This window comes from Aptenodytes patagonicus, chromosome 4 (genome assembly GCF_965638725.1).
Source record: "Aptenodytes patagonicus chromosome 4, bAptPat1.pri.cur, whole genome shotgun sequence".
Classification (NCBI taxonomy): domain Eukaryota; kingdom Metazoa; phylum Chordata; class Aves; order Sphenisciformes; family Spheniscidae; genus Aptenodytes; species Aptenodytes patagonicus.
Window position 1 is genome coordinate 53,037,076 of NC_134952.1, and position 18,420 is coordinate 53,055,495.

The 18,420-nt window shown below is 37.9% G+C and overlaps 1 protein-coding gene across 7 annotated transcripts in view; it reads left to right on the forward strand.

The window, feature by feature from the left end:
• CCSER1 (coiled-coil serine rich protein 1) overlaps window positions 1-18,420 on the forward strand; it is a 755,676-nt gene that overhangs the window by 348,457 nt on the left and 388,799 nt on the right. The window lies entirely within an intron of this gene.

Genomic DNA, 18,420 nt, shown 5'->3' on the forward strand with positions numbered 1-18,420 from the left:
AAATGATGGGATCAGGTGAAGCTTTGCTTTCCAGCCAGCACAGACCTGAGATCCTGAGCCTGCAATATCACCATCTGCCTTCAGATCAACAGACAAAGCTTGATAGTGACCGCTTTCATCTTGAAAAGGAGTCATAGTCAATCTGTTTTGTGTGTTAGAAGAACAAGGGAAGAACACTTACGGTACTGAATAAACAAGCCTGTTAGTGACTGCTGAGTAATGTTAAACCATAACAACAGAGCTTTATGTTGTTTTTTATGCTTTCACATTTATCTATCTTTTGTGAGATCTCTCGAGCCTAGTTTTATTTATTTTGCCCACGTTTTGAGACTGAAGAACATTGTCAGATAGTTGAGGTGTCTATGTAACTTTCAAACACTTCTTTTGTGAAATGGTGGCTTTGTAGGAAAAGAGCAGGGGGCAGTAGGACAAAACTGCTGTGTTTGCTGCTATCCATCTGAGGGTCACCAGTATTAAGGCACAGGGGAACTTCAGTATGCTGCTGCCTTTTCCTGGGCTGCCCTTCAAACCACAGTCTCTAACTGAAAGCAGCTTTGGTGTCTTTCCATATCAACCGACAAGGAACTGCTGTAGCATTTCATCTTCAGAGAATTTCCTCCTAAGTTCCCAGAGTTGCATCAGAAAATGCATTAGATATCCCATCAGATAAGGACAGATAACTCTGCTGGCAGATACAGCGGGCACATTTTGCTTCTAACCTCCTTGTACATGCCGTGTGCGATTCTCAGAAATTTCCTGCATCTCCTGCCTGCTCTCTCTCATCTCTCTCTCTCTCTCTCTCAACCATGGTGCCCACATGGTTGTAATTAAGTCAGCTACATCAGCAGTCAGCAAGCACAACTGAAACCTGAAGAGTTATTCTTTTTAATACCGAATGACTGTCCTGAATGTTTTCCTTGTAAGTGGCTGTTGCATCTGGTATGTGCTACTGCAGTTCTAGGTAATAAAGGTCACGTGTCAGTCCATATAATCTAGGTGTGGTGTATTTGGTGCAATTTCATTTTAAGGACTTTTTTTCTGCTTCCATGAATTTCTCCTTATGGTTCAATTCAGGTGAAGAGTTCTTTATTTCCTGGTAGAAACTGTTTTGTATCATACAGCAAACGGACGGTTTCCTCTCGCCGGCAGCTCATAGCAATTCCCTTGTGGATTTAGTAGCACCCAATAGTACTTTAGCAGTGCAATGGGCTAAGTTGTAAGGTTTTTGCTTTGATGGTTTACTGTTTTAGGTAGACTGCCAACATTTTCCAAAGGAATGTGAAAAAGTGTAGAGAAATTGTACTTTAAAGCGGTTTATACCTCAGCAAGATTTCTTGAGACAAAGAAAAGTCACTTCTTCAGTTCAAGGCTGTTTTCTGCACTAAATATAAAAGACCTGCAGAGAAGAGGGTGCGCATGAAAGCTTTGAAGAAAAGGTCACAGGAATTCTTTATAATGAAAAACATTAGGCAGGCTGCCTGTAGGTGTCATTACAAGCTGTCCTGTGTGTACCTGGAGGCCTAATCTTGGAAACAATTAAGTGCAGACATGTGAGTAACTTTAATTGTGTACCTGCCAAATCAGTAAGACAAATTGAAATCTTTCAGCATTTGTAAGATCTTTAGTTTATAGGTTTTCCTTCAGCTGTTAGAACAAAACCATGTAAATGAAATGTGGGGAACTTGTCTAATATAATTTTGGTATTATATTGCAAGACATTGAAGAGCCCTTTTACATAATACTTGTGCTCTAAGTCGGGTTATTTTGCTAAGCACATCAATACCTGGACAAATAATTATCATGGTTTCTGTTTTCTCTTCCTTTCTGTGACATGCTTTTTGGTCTTAAATTGACACTTCATTTGCTTTTTAGGTTGGGAGAAAATATTGTCTTCCATGTTCATATGTATTATAAACTAGGTGGTTTGCATATAATATCAATTCATTAACTGAGAGGAAAAAAAACAGTGGGCTCTGCTGGGAAATGAAATCAATCTATAATTACCTGGTTAATTGCATTTGTCTATATATTGCACTGGGCACTGTAAACTGTCTCACAAGACACTCTATTTTATCTGTTTTATCATCTATCTTACACAATGTTCCTGCAGGAAAGTGAAAACATTTCTTTTGCTTTGTTTGAACGTCAGTGGATAGCGAAGCATACATACTTGAGTATATGTATTGAGGCTAGATGGACAGACAGACAGCTGGCCATAGGTTTTTTTCTTAGTCAAAAAAATTGTTGGTCAAGGTGAAAAACGGTAGTTATGTGCATTAATGTAGTCCGGTTTAATTTGGTTTGGTTTGGCTTTCTTTGTATTAATCTGTAAGCGCATGAAATGATTTTATCCTTCATATTGGCTAGTGTCTTGGGCTGATTTCAATGCTTGATCTTTATTTTATTTTATTTTGCCTTTTTTTTCCTTTATTGGCAGGTATAGCAGGACTACAGTTACATGCAAAAGCCCTATTAGAGCACACAGATGGGACTATACAAGAAATCTGCTGTTATCTGACCAGGAATAGCAAGACCTTTCTCTTTTCTTGTATGGGTTTCTTCTTTTTTGCCCTCAGATTGTAGTTTATGTAGCACACTGTGAAACTGGAGAAGTCCATCCCTGGAACAAACCAAATAATAGTGAGGGTGGTGTGTTGCTTTCTTACTGTTTTTTTTCCCCTTCAGAGAGAAATTGTACATTACCTTCTTCTACCTCCCTCTTCCAAAGAATTCCTTTCTTTTGACACGTCCATCCTGCTCTTTGTTCAGCCCATATCAAGATCCTCACTTGTTCTTATTCTCCAATCTCCTCACTTGCCCCAGTCAGCCCACTGTATTTCAATTAGCTTTTGATAGAAAACCTAATGTAAATACTTCCTCCTACTTGTCCTCCTCAACCTCTTCCATGTCTTGTCACAAGACAAGCCTTCTTTAATGTCTTCTGTCTTCACTGAAGACAACCTCGGTACCACTTCAATGGCTTCTTTCAGATTTACTGAGTCCTCTTAGACTGTGCTTAGACTTCTGCTTCTCCAATCATCCTACTCTTCCTCCAGTCCATCCTTCATCCCCTTCGCTCAAAACCCTTCAGTTTCTAATGACTACTTCCTAGCCAAAACTTATAATCATTACTCCATTCCCCTTATTTTAGACCTGCCAACCACGTATGTCAAGACATTCTTCTTCAGGTCTTGTCCTTTTTGGCATCAGTGGGTATTTGGCTCGTTTGCTTCTGACTCTTTGGTGGTTTCTTCAGTACAGAATGCCCTGGCTCTCTCACCAGCACACTGTGAATGCCATCAATCACTTTTGTGTCCTTTTCTTCTTCATTCACACCACATTGAATTATCTTATCTGACTACATTAATCTGTCAGATAAAAGGTTAACTCAGAGCTTTCATAATCTTCTCCAGACATGTTTCGTTTTGTTCAAACTAAATCTGAGTGGGTCCAGATATAACCCCCCTGTGTAGTCACATGTAATGTTGTTTATTGCCCTGGTATCAATCCAGCCTAACTATACCTTGCAATGTACCTCTGAAATTAATTATGTGCACTGTTGTAGTTTCTTCTGGAATCAATTACACCATTAGGATGCTATTGTATTTGGCTTCCTGATTTTTCACCCTCTCATGAAAATGCCCCAGTAAAATGCTTTAGTTCTCAGTTCTTCTGAGTGATTCTTCGTTTCAGGAGCACATCTCATCACAGCAAGCAGTTCAGGCATCAGCTGAACTGAGGCCATAATAAAGACTGTCTTGTTAATGTTTACGTATGGAAATACATTAATTCATCTTTCTTAAAATAAAATATACAAAATCTACAGAATTATTAATGGAAATCAGATACCAAAACTGTTGTTGATGGTATACCACTGAGACTTTTTTCAGGAACTGTCTTATATTGCGACAATCCTTTAGTAAGCTTCAAAATTTTATTTCTGTATAACGTAGTTCTTTTCATGTCAGAGAAATTATCTTTTGAAGGCTTCCATTCCCCTCCTCCAAGTTTGTGTTGCTCAGTGGAAATTAACTGCAACTGATGTTTCTTCTTATGGAAGTTCCCATATGTGGCAAACAAGTGGATTTGCACAAAAACCACACGTCAGAATGCTGACTGAAACCAGTACGGTGAATTATCAGATACAATTGTTCTTTCCCCATTGTCTGTAAAGTCTTCAGCTGTCATTTAACTGGGTGAAAATCATGGCATACGAGGCTTTAGTCATACCGAATCTTACTCTGAATGAATACATTATTAGAGAATTGAATAGGTAGTGAATTATACAGCATGTTGTTGTTCCAAAGAAGTGTTTCAGCCCCTGCGTAATCATGCTTATGAGTTTTGCTATGTATTAATGGCAACAGGTACTTTGTAAAGGCCATGGGGATAGATAATTATTGAAAATTGAAAAAAACAAGTATCTCATCCTACATAGGGACTCTAGATCACTGCAGGATCACCGAAGGTGACAGAAAGACTCATCCACACATCAGTGATAGAAATTCCTGCTAACACCATTTTTTAAATGCAGTGATGATTCACTATGTGAAAACGGTCTTCTGTATCCCCTGGCAACCAGAAACAAAATGTATCTGTTCTTGTCTGGTGGCCTTCAAGAACACATCTGAAAAGTCATTTATTTTCACAAGACAATCACGCAACATTAGAAGCCTGCTCCTACCCATTCTTCTAAAGAACTCTTCATAAAGAATGAAGAAAAAGTAGACATCCAGAGTTAGTGTTATTAATCAACAATTTATTGTAGCTCCTGATGGAGTTGTAGGGCAATTTTTTTGGTATGATGTGAGTTATTTCAGATTCCATCTGTGACTTTTTAATGCATGAAAAATATTACTGTATTTTATGCAAATTACTCTTAATATTTAATATACAATTGAAATCTGAGAGATGTGACTTTTGTCCTCAGAATTTCTCAGATTCCTGTAGCAACACAGTATCTTATTATTTTATTGCTTGACATACTGTTAAATTTCATTCTTTAGTCAGCTTAGGATAAAGAAAACAGAGACTCCGTATTTCACAAAACATGTAAAAATAAGGAACATTGCCTTTAAATATAATATATCAAATGAGTGGTGTATCTTTGTGTAGGTAGCTGAAATTCAGTAAGTCAAATGCTTAAAGGCTCATGTCAAAATAGGCACAAAAGACATAGGTTCTTTTTCTCAGGCTTGTTTTTTAGCAATCACACCCTCTTGTCTTTCCTCCCAGCATCTAGCAGTGGATGCTATTTTTAGAAATTATTCTGATAATAATCACTCAGCAGACTTTAAGCTGAGATGTTAAGAGTACAGTACTCTTAGCTGGAGAATTGCGTGATGGTGTACAGAAGGCTTTGACCTTTTTAAATCTCCTATTTTGCTTTATGAATGTAAAGCGTGAGAGAAAAATTGGGATTTATCCAGAAGAGGTGCTTACTGCACAGTTACAATTTGCATTTACAGAGCAATGGGTTTCTTCCAGTTTTAAAATAGAGTTTAGTTATATTTCACACTGGCAATTGTGTGAGGAGTTTTCATGTGGGAAGTTAGTCCAGAACAGATTATTCACTGTGTATGTTCATGTCTTAACCAACTGTGCAGTAGCTCCCTGCCTGGACAATCCACAGGGGAGAAGATACTGTAGTCCTTGAGGAATCGGCTGAATTTGGCTCACAGGTTAATTCAGCCTTGCTTATACAAATGTTAAGGTGAACATTAAATTTGTCCACCCGAGGCACAGACTTAAATGAGAAGAAGAAGAAGAAAGCGCTGTTTCTCTTGAAAAGTATTTAAATGGTCATGAGAATTGAAACTTATATTCATTGTCTACTATAAACCATTAGTCAGCTTTCATTATAAATGTATTCAAATGAGACTGCAGAAGTGATCACACTGCTCAAAGTAGAAAATAAAGTTATCAATGCTATTTTATGTTCATGCATTTTTACATTTTTTCCCCACTTAATTTTTCGTTGTCTTTTTCCATTGGTGTTGATTTCATAAATTGCACTTTATTAATTGTGATTCACTGCTTCAGGCCCGAATTATACATAACACTCCACGCGGGCAGTACCCTTCATCTGCTTGAAATGGATTGCAAAACAGGAACATCAATCACTTAAATCTGTGACTGTTGGGTATAAGCCGCTGCTGTGTAAACCTCTTGAAGGCCCATGCATGACTTTTTGAAGATTTGGAATTATATGACATCCTGTGTTCAAAGAAAAACTTCAATTTCTCACCAAAATTGTTTCAAAATGTTCATTACTTTTGCCTCTCAGTGGAATGAGTGTGTTTTCAAATTAAATTGAGATTATTTACTTACTCATATAATACTTGGAAATACTGTGCATTTTTTTCTTTTCTGATGTTTAGGATGTGGAAACAGGACATCAGGAATGCACTTGTAGGCATTTGAAATCCAGTGTCTTTATGTATGGGGAGGGAGGTATCTTCTGGGGCTCTGGCAATCGTTGAAGGGCAGCTTCCTTCTACTTGATAATGCGTCAAGCTGTGCAAGATTCCTATGGAAAGAGTTTAACAATACTGATAGTTAAGTTCAGGTTTATGATTTTTCTTACTTCTACTACATATATTCAATACACATATCTGACCTAGATTCGGTTTGCATTTGGTGGGATGGTTCCTTTCTGGCATAGCTGGTTCGTAAGTCATGAAGAATGGCATAGTCATTCATTTTCCTACAAAATCCATAAGATTATAAGCCTGGGTGGTTTTAGTTCCTGGTTTTGGGATGCTAGACATCCTATTTTCTAAAATAACATGGTCTGACTTTCAGGCAATTAGGCTTGTTTTTCACATGCTCCAAATATAAGCATTTACTAGTGATGCTTTAAAAGCAAAGTTCTTTTGTTTTAGGAAACTTGTGGTAAACAGATGGAAATAATAGTATTTGTTGTTTTCTAGTTTGTGTGATGTTGTAGACATCGTCTGAAAAATATATACCTGCAAGTAGCTTTCCTAACCAGAGTATGCTCACCTAAATTTAAGTTTAGGTACCTGCCTACGATAACCTGTAGAACGCATTCAGCAAGAGTCCTATGAAAATCATTGTTCTCCTTCATGAATGAAATGATGAGGATTTTCTGTTGGATTTTTGCATGTGTCTGTTAAAAAGCTACAGAATGGCATTTTTTTTCCTGCTTGCTAGATATGATATTCTCTAACTTCTTTGCAGAAAACAAACAAATGAAAAGTGATGTACAAGCCATTTGTATTCACTGTTAATATATTGTTTTTAAGAGCCACCGGTAAAAATTGCAAATTCTCCTTATTTTAAAAAAGTGTATTAATACGGTTGTGTTTAATATAAGATTTTCCAGAACTCCTGGTGCTGAACTCGGTGTCTCTGGCTATGACAAGGGTTAAAACTGCTTCTGGGCACCTGTCCATCGCCCTTCTAATACAGAAACCAATTAGACTTTATACTACTGAAGGGCAAGCATGAGTGAAAGAAACGGAGCCATTAGACTAGAAAGGATTGAAACCTGACAGCAGAATTTTCTTCCGATCGTATGTGGGCAGCTTCCAGGCCCCAACTACAGCATTCCAGTGTTGCAATATGAGTGTTGTATGTTTAAAAAAAAAAAAAAAAAAAAAAAAAAGATAAGTTTTTAAAAGCCATCATCATGTGTTCTGATTGAAGCAGAACTTCTGGCAAAAAAAGTTATGCGGCCATTAATCGAAAGGTATAATAAAATAGATAGGCATGGGCGATATTGATTTTAGCATTCCCTCAATATTTATTTCTTCTGTTGAAAAGGCAATGTTCCACAAGTATGTTTTTGCATCTGCAGTGTATGTACTAAAGGTTTCTTATATTTGAACTGTTCATTTCCTGTATTCCAGTGCAAACTCTTTGCCAAAAAACATTCGTCTCTGTTCTCGGAGCGACGTCCTTTCCAAGATTGTCCTTTGTATGCAGTATTTGATGCAGACAAATAGAAAATTGTCCCAACTTTAAGAGGCATGAAAAAGCAGACTGATGAAATTTTTGTATTGAATTTAGCACCCCTGAAAGGTTGGGAGCGGCAGTAGGATAAGAACCAGACTACAAAAGGAATAATGTGAGCCAGGCTTTTCAGCCCAGCTCTGCAGATGGGCATCACTTGAACCCAGAGCGTGGCTGCTGCCTGCAGATCCTATGATCTCTCCGGGTGTTGTTTTATATCCTTTCGGATATCAATTTCCCTTGGAGTTCTTGAGGGTTTTAGGAGGAAGTTGGGGACTAGCTTTTGCTTGTAACTCAGATGACAGCTCATGCCTAGGACAAGGTAGTCACATGCAGTTTGCTCTTCATGAGCTTGCCACTGGAAGCAGCTGATGCAGTGGCAACCACATGGCCTCCCTGCAGCAGCCAAGCGGTGTTAGCACCTGCCATCACCTCTGTGGTGCTGAGGAGTGAAAGATGCAACAACGATGCCAAGAAAAACTTCTGTTTTTACCATAACTGAGCCTACAGAGATTCTTGTAAGCAGTGGCAGCTGCTGAGAGCTAAAATTGTAGTGGTGGATGCAAGGGGAAGGGAAAAGAAGGAGATAAAAGAACCTCAATGGACCCACGTAGAGAGATTGCCATCAGATAAGCCAGGGTGCCAGCTGCTTCATGGCATAACATGAATATGAATAAACTCCTAGCCTGTAGCATGAGCCTAGGAGTTTGCTGACATGTCTCCTCATTTGCTTTGACTCTTGCTGGTTTATTTTTTTAATAGTTCTACCAAAGCTATTTCAAGGAATACTGACTTATCACATGGTGATTGAGCCAGTACCTTAACCTTGCTTTGTAGAATAACCAAACTAGAAAATAAATAAATATATAAATACAGTAGTGGAGATGCATGTAACAATACTTCCAAAGAAAACAGACAGTATTTATTTTTTTAAAAAAGTATTTTCATTTGAAAAGCTCTTTTATTTTATTGTAGTTAAATGAATGTGAAAGGTGTGTTCAATTTTTCTCCCTGGTTTCCCTATTAATGTTGAAGGGTAGGAAGAAATTATACTCATTTGTATTCCTGGACATAATATAGATGAAAAATGAATATTTTATTGCTAATGGCTTTATAAAATGCTATTCAGATATCTCAGCAAGTTTAATATGTAATTCCATTGCAAAACACAAAAACGACAACAAAATGCTCAGCTGAGGGCTCTAAAAATAATGATAATGCAATGCCTAAGTACTAGTACAGGCAACTTTTAACTCCTCCATTCCTTTGCAAGTTGCATCAGTTTGTTAAGCAATGCAGTTTGGCCTCCCCAGACTGTACAGAGCTTGGGGCTGAGAAGCTGTGTCAAAATGGAGGTTCACTGTAGCGAAACCTGACACATTTTTCAGACATGCAGTATTTGACCAGCTTCACTGTGTATCTTTTCAGTAGCAAACCAATCCTATGGCTGCTACATCACAGCAACTACATAAAGAGAGTCCTTCAGTCAATTTTGTGTGTGTGTTTTTATATTTAAATATACATAAACATATATTAATATATAGACACTTTATATATATTATATATATTTTAATATATATATCAGCCTATCTATATATGGGCTGAAGGGGATGGGCATCAACCAAAGGAAGGGAGAAAGGTAGAGAAGGTGGGAAGACTTTCAGGTTCAGATGGATGGCACAACAGGAGTAGTGTTGGTGGTGGGATGGATGCGGGAGTGGGAAGCATGGTGAATAGACGATGCTGTGCAAGTACCCGAAGAGGTAAGAAAGAGCTGACGATCTTGACAGATCTTGGTTTGAGCTGGTAGGAAGAGAAGTAAGTATTAGACTAGACAAGGGAAGAAGAACAAGTAGGGCTAGAAAGGCTGTGGAGAGCTTACTGCAGTTGGGGTAGTTTCTGTTGAACTCTCTGCCAGGGTGGCAGTTGAAGTTCCCGTTGTGCCTTACCCGTCTTAATCTTTCCCTTAAGAATGAAAGCTGCTGTCTGAAGGTAGAAACTCAGCATACCACATATTTACAAAATCAAGGAAACTTTGTTCTGCCTTGACCAACTCCACTTTGGAACCTGCTTGCTAAACCAAAAAGCAGGCTTAGCATGCTTTGAAACTGTCTATGGTAATCAGAATTTCTACATTTCAGGAGCTGAAATATTGCCTTATATTACACAAAGGGATTCAACTTGCTAAAAACATTAAAGAACATTACTATTAAAAACACTATGAAGCAAATAACATGGCAAAACTTACTTACTAAATGTTTACCTTTTATTTCTAACAACATCATACAGAAAAAGTGCTGCAGCCAGGGAAAGCATATTTCAAATTGTTAAATGTCACTTACTTCTTTTCTTGCAGTGGGAAAAAGAAATCTGTCTTCCTTGATTTAGCAGCAGACACATACAGATGTTTAAAATGTTTCCTATAAGCTGTTACGGGGAAATTCAAGACAGTTTTGAGAATGAAGCCTCTGCATCTAAATAAGTTAAAATACCCTCTCAGAAGTGGTTCCATACTGAAATTGTAAAAACCCTTCTGAGAACTGATGAAGAAGTGAGAATAATTGTAGTCACAACTTTTAGAAAGTGCAAAGTGGCTTGTTAAAACCTCAGTGAAATGCATAGCAATTGAAGGCATCTGAATCTTGTTGAGAAACACAGAAAAATAAAACATAGCCTCACATTAAAACACCAGTGTGAAAATCTGGCAATGTTGTCCTTGATGCTTAATGGGTAAAATAAAGGTAGAAAACAACCGGATGATTGAGCAGCAAATTATTAATGAAAATCAGGCTGGCTTCATTATGTTCAGATTTAAAAAATAAGTTTATTAATGTTATGAAACATTGTCCTCATTCAGATGAAAACAGTATGTGGCAGGGAAACTGCAGGCAGAAAACTGACCACGGTGTTGCAGGAGATATCACCTATATCCCTATGTACTTATGGCCAAAGGGATGTACTGAACAGTAAAGCATGTGTAGTTTTTTGGACATGAGTTTAGTGTATGAGAAAATGTGCACCTTAAAGAAAAATATTCATTAATAGCAAGTGCAAATAGATTTTTGTCTTGAAAGAACCGTGTCTTTCTCTTGTAGACTAAAAAAGATGTTACATAGGCTGTAAGGAGATCATGAACATCTTTCAAGCTTCATGGAGAACAGCTAATTGTATGAGTATATGAGCATAGGAACTGTTTTGCTGAAATTGGCACCTAAATCCATGTCTGGCTTCAACAGTGGCCATCTGTGGATACTTCGGAGGAACTTACAACAACCTGTTTTCAGGAGCATCTTTTTCCTAACTCATCAAGACAGTTATTTCCACATATCCAGAAGCATATAAATATATATCCTGTGTATGTTTTTATCCTCTTTAATATAATTGTAGGTGCATCTATTGTTTGTATTAATATCTGATCCTTTTTGGCTCCAGCTTATATCTTGGTCCCGGTCTGTTATGATACGTGATGATGCAGAACATGCATAAATGTGAAAGGGAGGGAGAGGAGGTGATTCTGTTATGATTTGATCCTTCTCGGTTTAATTAATTGATTGCTTATTTTCTAAGTGTTTTATTTGGAAGGGTAGAAAAACGATGGATCTGCATGCAGGGAAGATGTAGGAGTTTGAGAGAGCCCAGAGACACTTTGCTGATAGACTCTTCTTTGAGTGGATGCGGACATTTTCTTCCAGATTCAGGCTATAGCTGTAGTATGGAGCATCAGTGTAGTTACTCTTAGTGCTGTGATGTAGGCTTTGGAGAAAGAAAATGTCTTTGTGACTGGAGTGAAAAAAAAACATCGCTGAACCTACTGTATGAGACAACCGTCATATTTGCTACAAAACTGAACGCAGTTCAGTTCAATATTTGAACCTAAAAGATCTCCTGCAAGGAAAGAAAAGCAATTGAAATAGGCAGCCTGCAGATTAAAATCCCAGGAGAGTACTTGGTTCTCTCAATTGACTGCTGAAAGAGCAGAAAAAGCTGATGTTATATGATATTATTAGGGAAGAATATACAAAAACAAAATGTCAAGGCTGGATAGTGTAGTCAATGAAGTATGAAAGAAACAATAGAAACTGAAGAGGGAGTAGAGTTTTGCTCAAGGAAATCAGTTCTCCACTATGTTGTCAACAAAGTGTTTGCATCTGTGAAAGCAACCCCCTGGTTTTCATTAGGATAAAAACATGACTGGGGTTGCGTTTGATGTGATGTGTCATAGTAGCAGTCCCAACTCTCACGCTGACAGTCATTGATGATCCTGCGGTACTCTTCACAAAGAGATGTTAACCCCAAAGTCATTGTCCAATTACATTCGAAATTACATTCTGCTTGCAGACAGAAGTGAAGGGGGTTTTTAGACATCAACTGGAGTTGAATTTGCTGTTTGGGAAAGTAAAAGTAGTTTTCTCCTACATATTAATGGACTTTTCATCTAACCTCTGTGTGCCGGGGAATTATCTGACCAAGGAAACTTGTGTCTCTGTTTATGACGAGTCTTGTGAAGGAAAGCAGGGACTAAAGACAAACTGGAAGGATGAGCAATGAAAAATCAAGGTGAAAATAAATTTATATGCTTATAAAAACAGACTGGTTTTTTCCCTCTGTATGTACTCAATTGTAAACCAGCAATCTCCAATTCTTGAGCCTCTGTTTAGAGGCTTAGTTCAGCTTTCTACTTTGTTTACAAATTTAAAAACATGTTTATTAAGGTACTATCCTTGTGCCAGTTACGATACGGTTTATATGTGAGGTATTTTCATACTGCCATTTTTAGAAACTGAAAAGAAGATAATAGTATTAATTTGTGCCTAGTACTTTGGTATCCTTACACTTCTGCATTTAATATAAGGAGAGGGGAGATAGGTAGCTTAGTAAATTTAAATATTTGAGTAGATTAAATATCTGTTAAATACAAATTAAACTGTGTGAAAGTATAATCTGAGTGTAAACTATTTCAAACACTGTAGCCCTGCAACAAACTATGGACTGGTTATATAGTCTTTATGTTGCTTGCTGGTTATGGGCTTTGTAATTAATTTAGCCTGATTAAAAGGCTAAAAGAGCATCTTTCCAGCTATTTTTCAAAGCAGAAACAAATAGCAGTCAACAAAATATCCTTCAACCTGATCCCTACTTGCTGGAAAAAATTATTGTGCAAAATACTACATTTAATGTGTTTGCTCAGAGTTCCTGAGAACTCAGGGCCTTTTAAAATAAACAGTACTAGACATACAAACGCTGGTAAGTGACAGATCAGCGCCTTATCTTATATGAGGAGAAATTTCCCACTGGCATTTCACAGCTCAGGTGATTAGCTTTGCTTAGGTTGTAAGAGGAATCGAGGCTAATCTGTCCGCCTGTATACTAAGTGCTGGTTGAGAATCAGTAGATAATTGAACCTCTAAAAACTTATTTGGCTATCCACACCTCACGTACGAGCATAAAAAGAGGTAGCAAGAAGTGGCAGCAGCTGTAATTTATGGTTCTCCACTGCGATGGGAGCTACGATAACTCAGGTCAGATGCAAGACCCACGCAGCCTTCTAAGCTACAGGAGCAGCAAGCTCTAGGCAATGTCTCAAATAACTGAAAGCAATAGTCAAATGTCTCAGCTGATATTAGTAATTAGTATTAGTAATTAGTAAGAATAATTAACTATACCTACCAATAAAAGACACACAAAATAGGTTTCTAAATAACCACCTGGATTGTATTCAAAGGTGTTAGAAAATAGGCCTAAACACATTCTTAAGGAGGCACTTCCATTCTTAGTGAATGAGACTGGAGATGTTGGGGAAAATTAATCAAACGTGGCGGGGGGTGGGAGGTGAAAGCTCATTTCATGTGTCTGCTATTTTTTCTTACCAAAACTAATTTTGATTTTGCTGGCCTCAATTGCTTACAGTAATTTTATTTGCAGGAAGTGTATGTATCAACAAAACCTCTTCATGACATTAAATAAAATAGAAACTACAGAAATTCCAGCATTCCAAAAGTGTGTAGGGGAGCATTGCACACTCTGGATGAACAACCGGAGTGCTTGGACTTGTGATTTCCTGATTTCTATCTTTGTTTTTAACAGCCCTTCATAGCTTTGAGCAAAGCACTTCCCCTTCTTTTTCACTACCATTGATAAAATGGGATAATGATATTTAAGCAGAATATTTCATAAAGAAGTTATGCAGACCCATTAATAAATCCATTTGCAGGTTACCTTGATTACCTTCAGTATGTCAAAATGTCACTACTGAGCTTGCTGACTGCACTTATTTAATTTCCTAGTTCTACTCAACTTCTAGATTATAAAATGATACTTAGTGGCATAACTTATGATACAACTAAAACTATCACCCTGAAAGTCAGTTCAACACTTATCCGCTACTCCTTAGAAAAAGCTATAAAGTACACAGATTGTCTTTTCTTTTCTTCAGTTATTATAAAGATTTATTTGATCTCTAGCTCTAATATCCACTGAAGGTTTTCTCTGTCAGTATTAACTTCATAGATCAATAAATTGCGATACTGATCTCCAGAGAAGTCAATGTCTGCCTACTATCATTTCAGTGTTTACCCTTGTTGAAAAGCAGTTGTAGCAAATTAAATTGGCTTCTGTCAGTGGATGATATACACTGGATGGTCCATATTTTATGGTACAATTAACGAAGGTTGATACATAGGCCTCTTCCTGGAGAAGATCGGATTAAAGACAAGGGTTTGTAGCAAGAAAAATCCCGATTTATGAGGTGAGGTGAATCTGTTCTCATTTAAAGAACAGTTGCTGAAGACTGAAAGATGACTATTGTTTTCAAAGAAGCATGGTTTTAACAATGTGCATTTATATATACTGGATCTTCTGGAAAAACACTGACTACATTCTCTAATTTGCCAATAGACAGTTTATGTCAGTATGCGGATTTATGAAACATTCTGTTTTGAGGCAGGTATACTGTGCTGGTTTGGGTGGGATAGCATTCATTTTCTTCATAGAAGCTAGCATGGGGCTATGTTTTGGATTTGTGCTGGAAACAGTGTTGGATCATACAGGGATGTTTTCATTACTGCTGAGCAGTGCTTACGCAGAGTCAAGGCCTTTTCTGCTTCTCACACCAGCCCACCAGCCAGTAGGCTGGGGGTGCACAAGAAGTTGGGAAGGGACACAGCCGGGACAGCTGACCCCAACTGACCAAAGGGATATTCCATGCCATATGGCGTCATGCTCAGCATATAAAGCTGGGGGAAGAAGAAGGAAGGAGGTGATGTTCGGCGTTTGTCTTCCCAAGTAGCCGTTACACGTGATGGAGCCCTGCTTTCCTGGAGATGGCTGAACACCTGCCTGCCGCGAGCGGCTGTGTGGTGCTTAGTTGCCGGCTGGGGTTAAACTACGACATATACACAAGTGGAAAAAACAAAACAAAACCAAGCCTGTAACTACTTTAAAACAGCTCCAGAAAGAGCCGCTTTCTCTTGAATCTAGCTAAAATGGTGGGAATCTGTCCTCAAGCAGGATCCCGATCCTGGATCTCCAAACAGGATGCAGAAGTGGGAAAAGTTTGTTGTCTTAGACTTCTTTTCTTCCTTTCCCTTGTTATCAAGAAATTTCCTGATAGTTAATCACATTTTTAACATTACTCTCTGAGGATAAATGATTAGCATGGCCTGGCAGTGAATCCATGGTACCTGTTGGATGCAGTTGCACAATGAGGATGTTGTATATTTAGGCTGATCAACTCTAGAAATTAGAAGAAAATTTGGGCATTGTAATCATGCAACAATTATTGGCAAAATTCTAATAATGTCCATTTGCTGGATTTTAACGGCCTGCTCGAAATTAAAAAATGGCCTAAAAGCAATGAAAGAAAGGCTCACAGGGTTGTTTTCGACATGGGCAAGACAGTATTTTCTAAACTGTTGTTCTGAGAAATACTTGAATTGCTTGGTATTCAGGTATTTCAAAAATGGAATTTAGATCATTAAAGCTTTGCAACATTCTGTGCCCTCCAGAACACTCAGAGGTTTCCAGCAGCGCAGGGAAAAGGCTCAGTCTACAAAACCCAGCTGTGGTATCACTGTGCATCAAAAATACATTTTAAAATGTTACAGTTGCACAGCAAAGTACTGCAAAATTAGGACATGTCCTAATTTACCTAATTTTGCCTAATATGTGTAATTATGGTACAAATTATGTTTAACATCTACTACAACTTATAAGATATGATTATAGCCTAATGGTGTAGCATCTTCTAGTTAATTTATAACTAACATCTATCAACTTTAAGCCAGACTTAAAGTGAGTGCTGCTTTTATAAGAACAGAATTGATTTAGGCAAGATCAGATAAAAAGTCCTTGTTGGGTGAATTCCTCACAGAGGTACTTTTTTGTGTGTATGGGGAGCTTTAGACTGCAAAGTGTGATTATGACAAATAACCCGTGGACGGTACATTTAGGTGGGAGGTGTGATGTTTGAAATTGTTAATACGTCCCTTCAGGAGGGCAAGCTGACAACATGTCTCAAAGCAGTGATTAATTTGGAAAGGTTTTTTTTTTTTAATAGCTCAAGAAACAACCCTTTTGGTACTGTCTCACTCAATTCTCCACTATAATAAACTGTGTTAGCGCCACTGGATTTAATTAATTTACACTGGCAGAGAAGCTGCTCTGCATTCCTTAGAGAGGAAAATTGCTGAAGTTGTTGGAGGAGCCACTGAGGGTATGTATACGTGGACAACTGTAGCCAGACACAGGCTTTTCTGCCAATGCTCCTATCTGGCCAGACACAAACCATTTGCAGTCCAGAAGCTATATAGTCACGGTGTCTCTACAAATATACCCCACCTCTCAGCAACCTTTCAGGCACGGTGCCACATCAGCATGGCATCCAGACCTGGGCTGGCTCGTGTCCAGTCATCACAGAAGAGCGGATGTTTTTCTGAGGCCATCATGTGGATGTGCCTTGACAAGTTTTGTCAAAGCAACTTCGGTGTCCTCAGGGCTGTTCGACCTTTCTTAGACTCCAGCTATTACTGAAGAAATTGCGGCTCGTGTGGCGTACAGGTACCAATCTGCTTTGCAGATTTTCATACTGAGGCTGTTTCAATGCTTAAAAGATTGAACTGCCTTCCTGCACACTTCTAATTGCAAATTAGGGCACTTGATTTGGTTTGGAAAGCAGCTACTGGATTTTTTTCCCTCTTAGGTTTTTTTCTGTTCCGTGTAAATTAAAAGACAAATTGTCCTCAGCTGAACTGTTGGCTTTTGAGACAGAATGTTCTCACAGAGGTCGTCTCCAGTTTTGTCTGCACTTTGAGTTTAATGTAAAAGAACTATGTTTCACTTCCTTTTAGTAAATATTATCAGCCCGTTTCCTTGATCATCAACTGCAGGAGTCCGTGTTAAAATTTGTAATGTTTCTGAATACCAGAGCGATGGATTCAACAAAGATATTGGCTTTCTGACATGTTATAATCTCCCTTATTCCTCAACAACTTCTCTGTGTTCCGTGGATTATAAACTACCTGTCTCGCTTTTCTCTTAGGGAATAATTACCATGGCTCCCTCCTTTCTCCTTTACTTGCATCCCTTTTATTTAGCAAGTAACTGTTGTCTTTTCTTTCAGGTATGGTGTAACTGATAGGTATCTGATTAAACTCAGTGATTTTCTCAGTAGGTGTCAACTTCGAAGTCTATGCCCTCTATTTCAGATCTGACATAGGGATTTCGTACCCAAAATTTTGTCTCAGTTTTCATCCTGTACTAGTTGGTTGGCTAAAATATGATATCTCTGCATAAAAATCTTCTGATGAATGAACTGTTAGAACTTTGTGGGTGGAGCGGTATTTTTCACTTGCAGAATTTGGGCTTATCGAAGGGGTCATAATAGATTCATAGCAATGTGAAACCAGATATCTGATTAGTTAATTGCATAAGCTGAATTCATTAAATCATTCTGCATTGCAATGCCACAGCGTAAAAAGGAAATGAACTTCTGGCCCATGCAAACTTGTTTTTTTATATTCTCCATTACATCTTTTCTGTTTTATTGGTGGTGGTGGTGGTGGATTTTTTCATTTTAGCACTTAAGGACTTATTCCCAAGAAGTATTATATATTCTAGTTTTCTCCAGAACAGTCTTGGTATTGGTTGTGTATTTTTTTAAATCCAGATTTTATTCTTCTATTATTATTACCATTCCAAATTATTAAGAGTTTCCACACTTCTTCTCATATCTGTCACATCTGTAAAAATAATGACCATGCTAACCAACAGGTTACTGAAATATCACCTAAAAAAGAATGGGTTTTTAAGTCAATCTTTCAAGCATTGACCGGATAGGTCCATTGAAGTATGCTGACTTATTTTCATTATTAACTTTGCTGTTCACTGTTTCTTTTCATATATTAGTGCTCGTTTGTAAGATATATTGACTCATGTGAAAGTGATCCT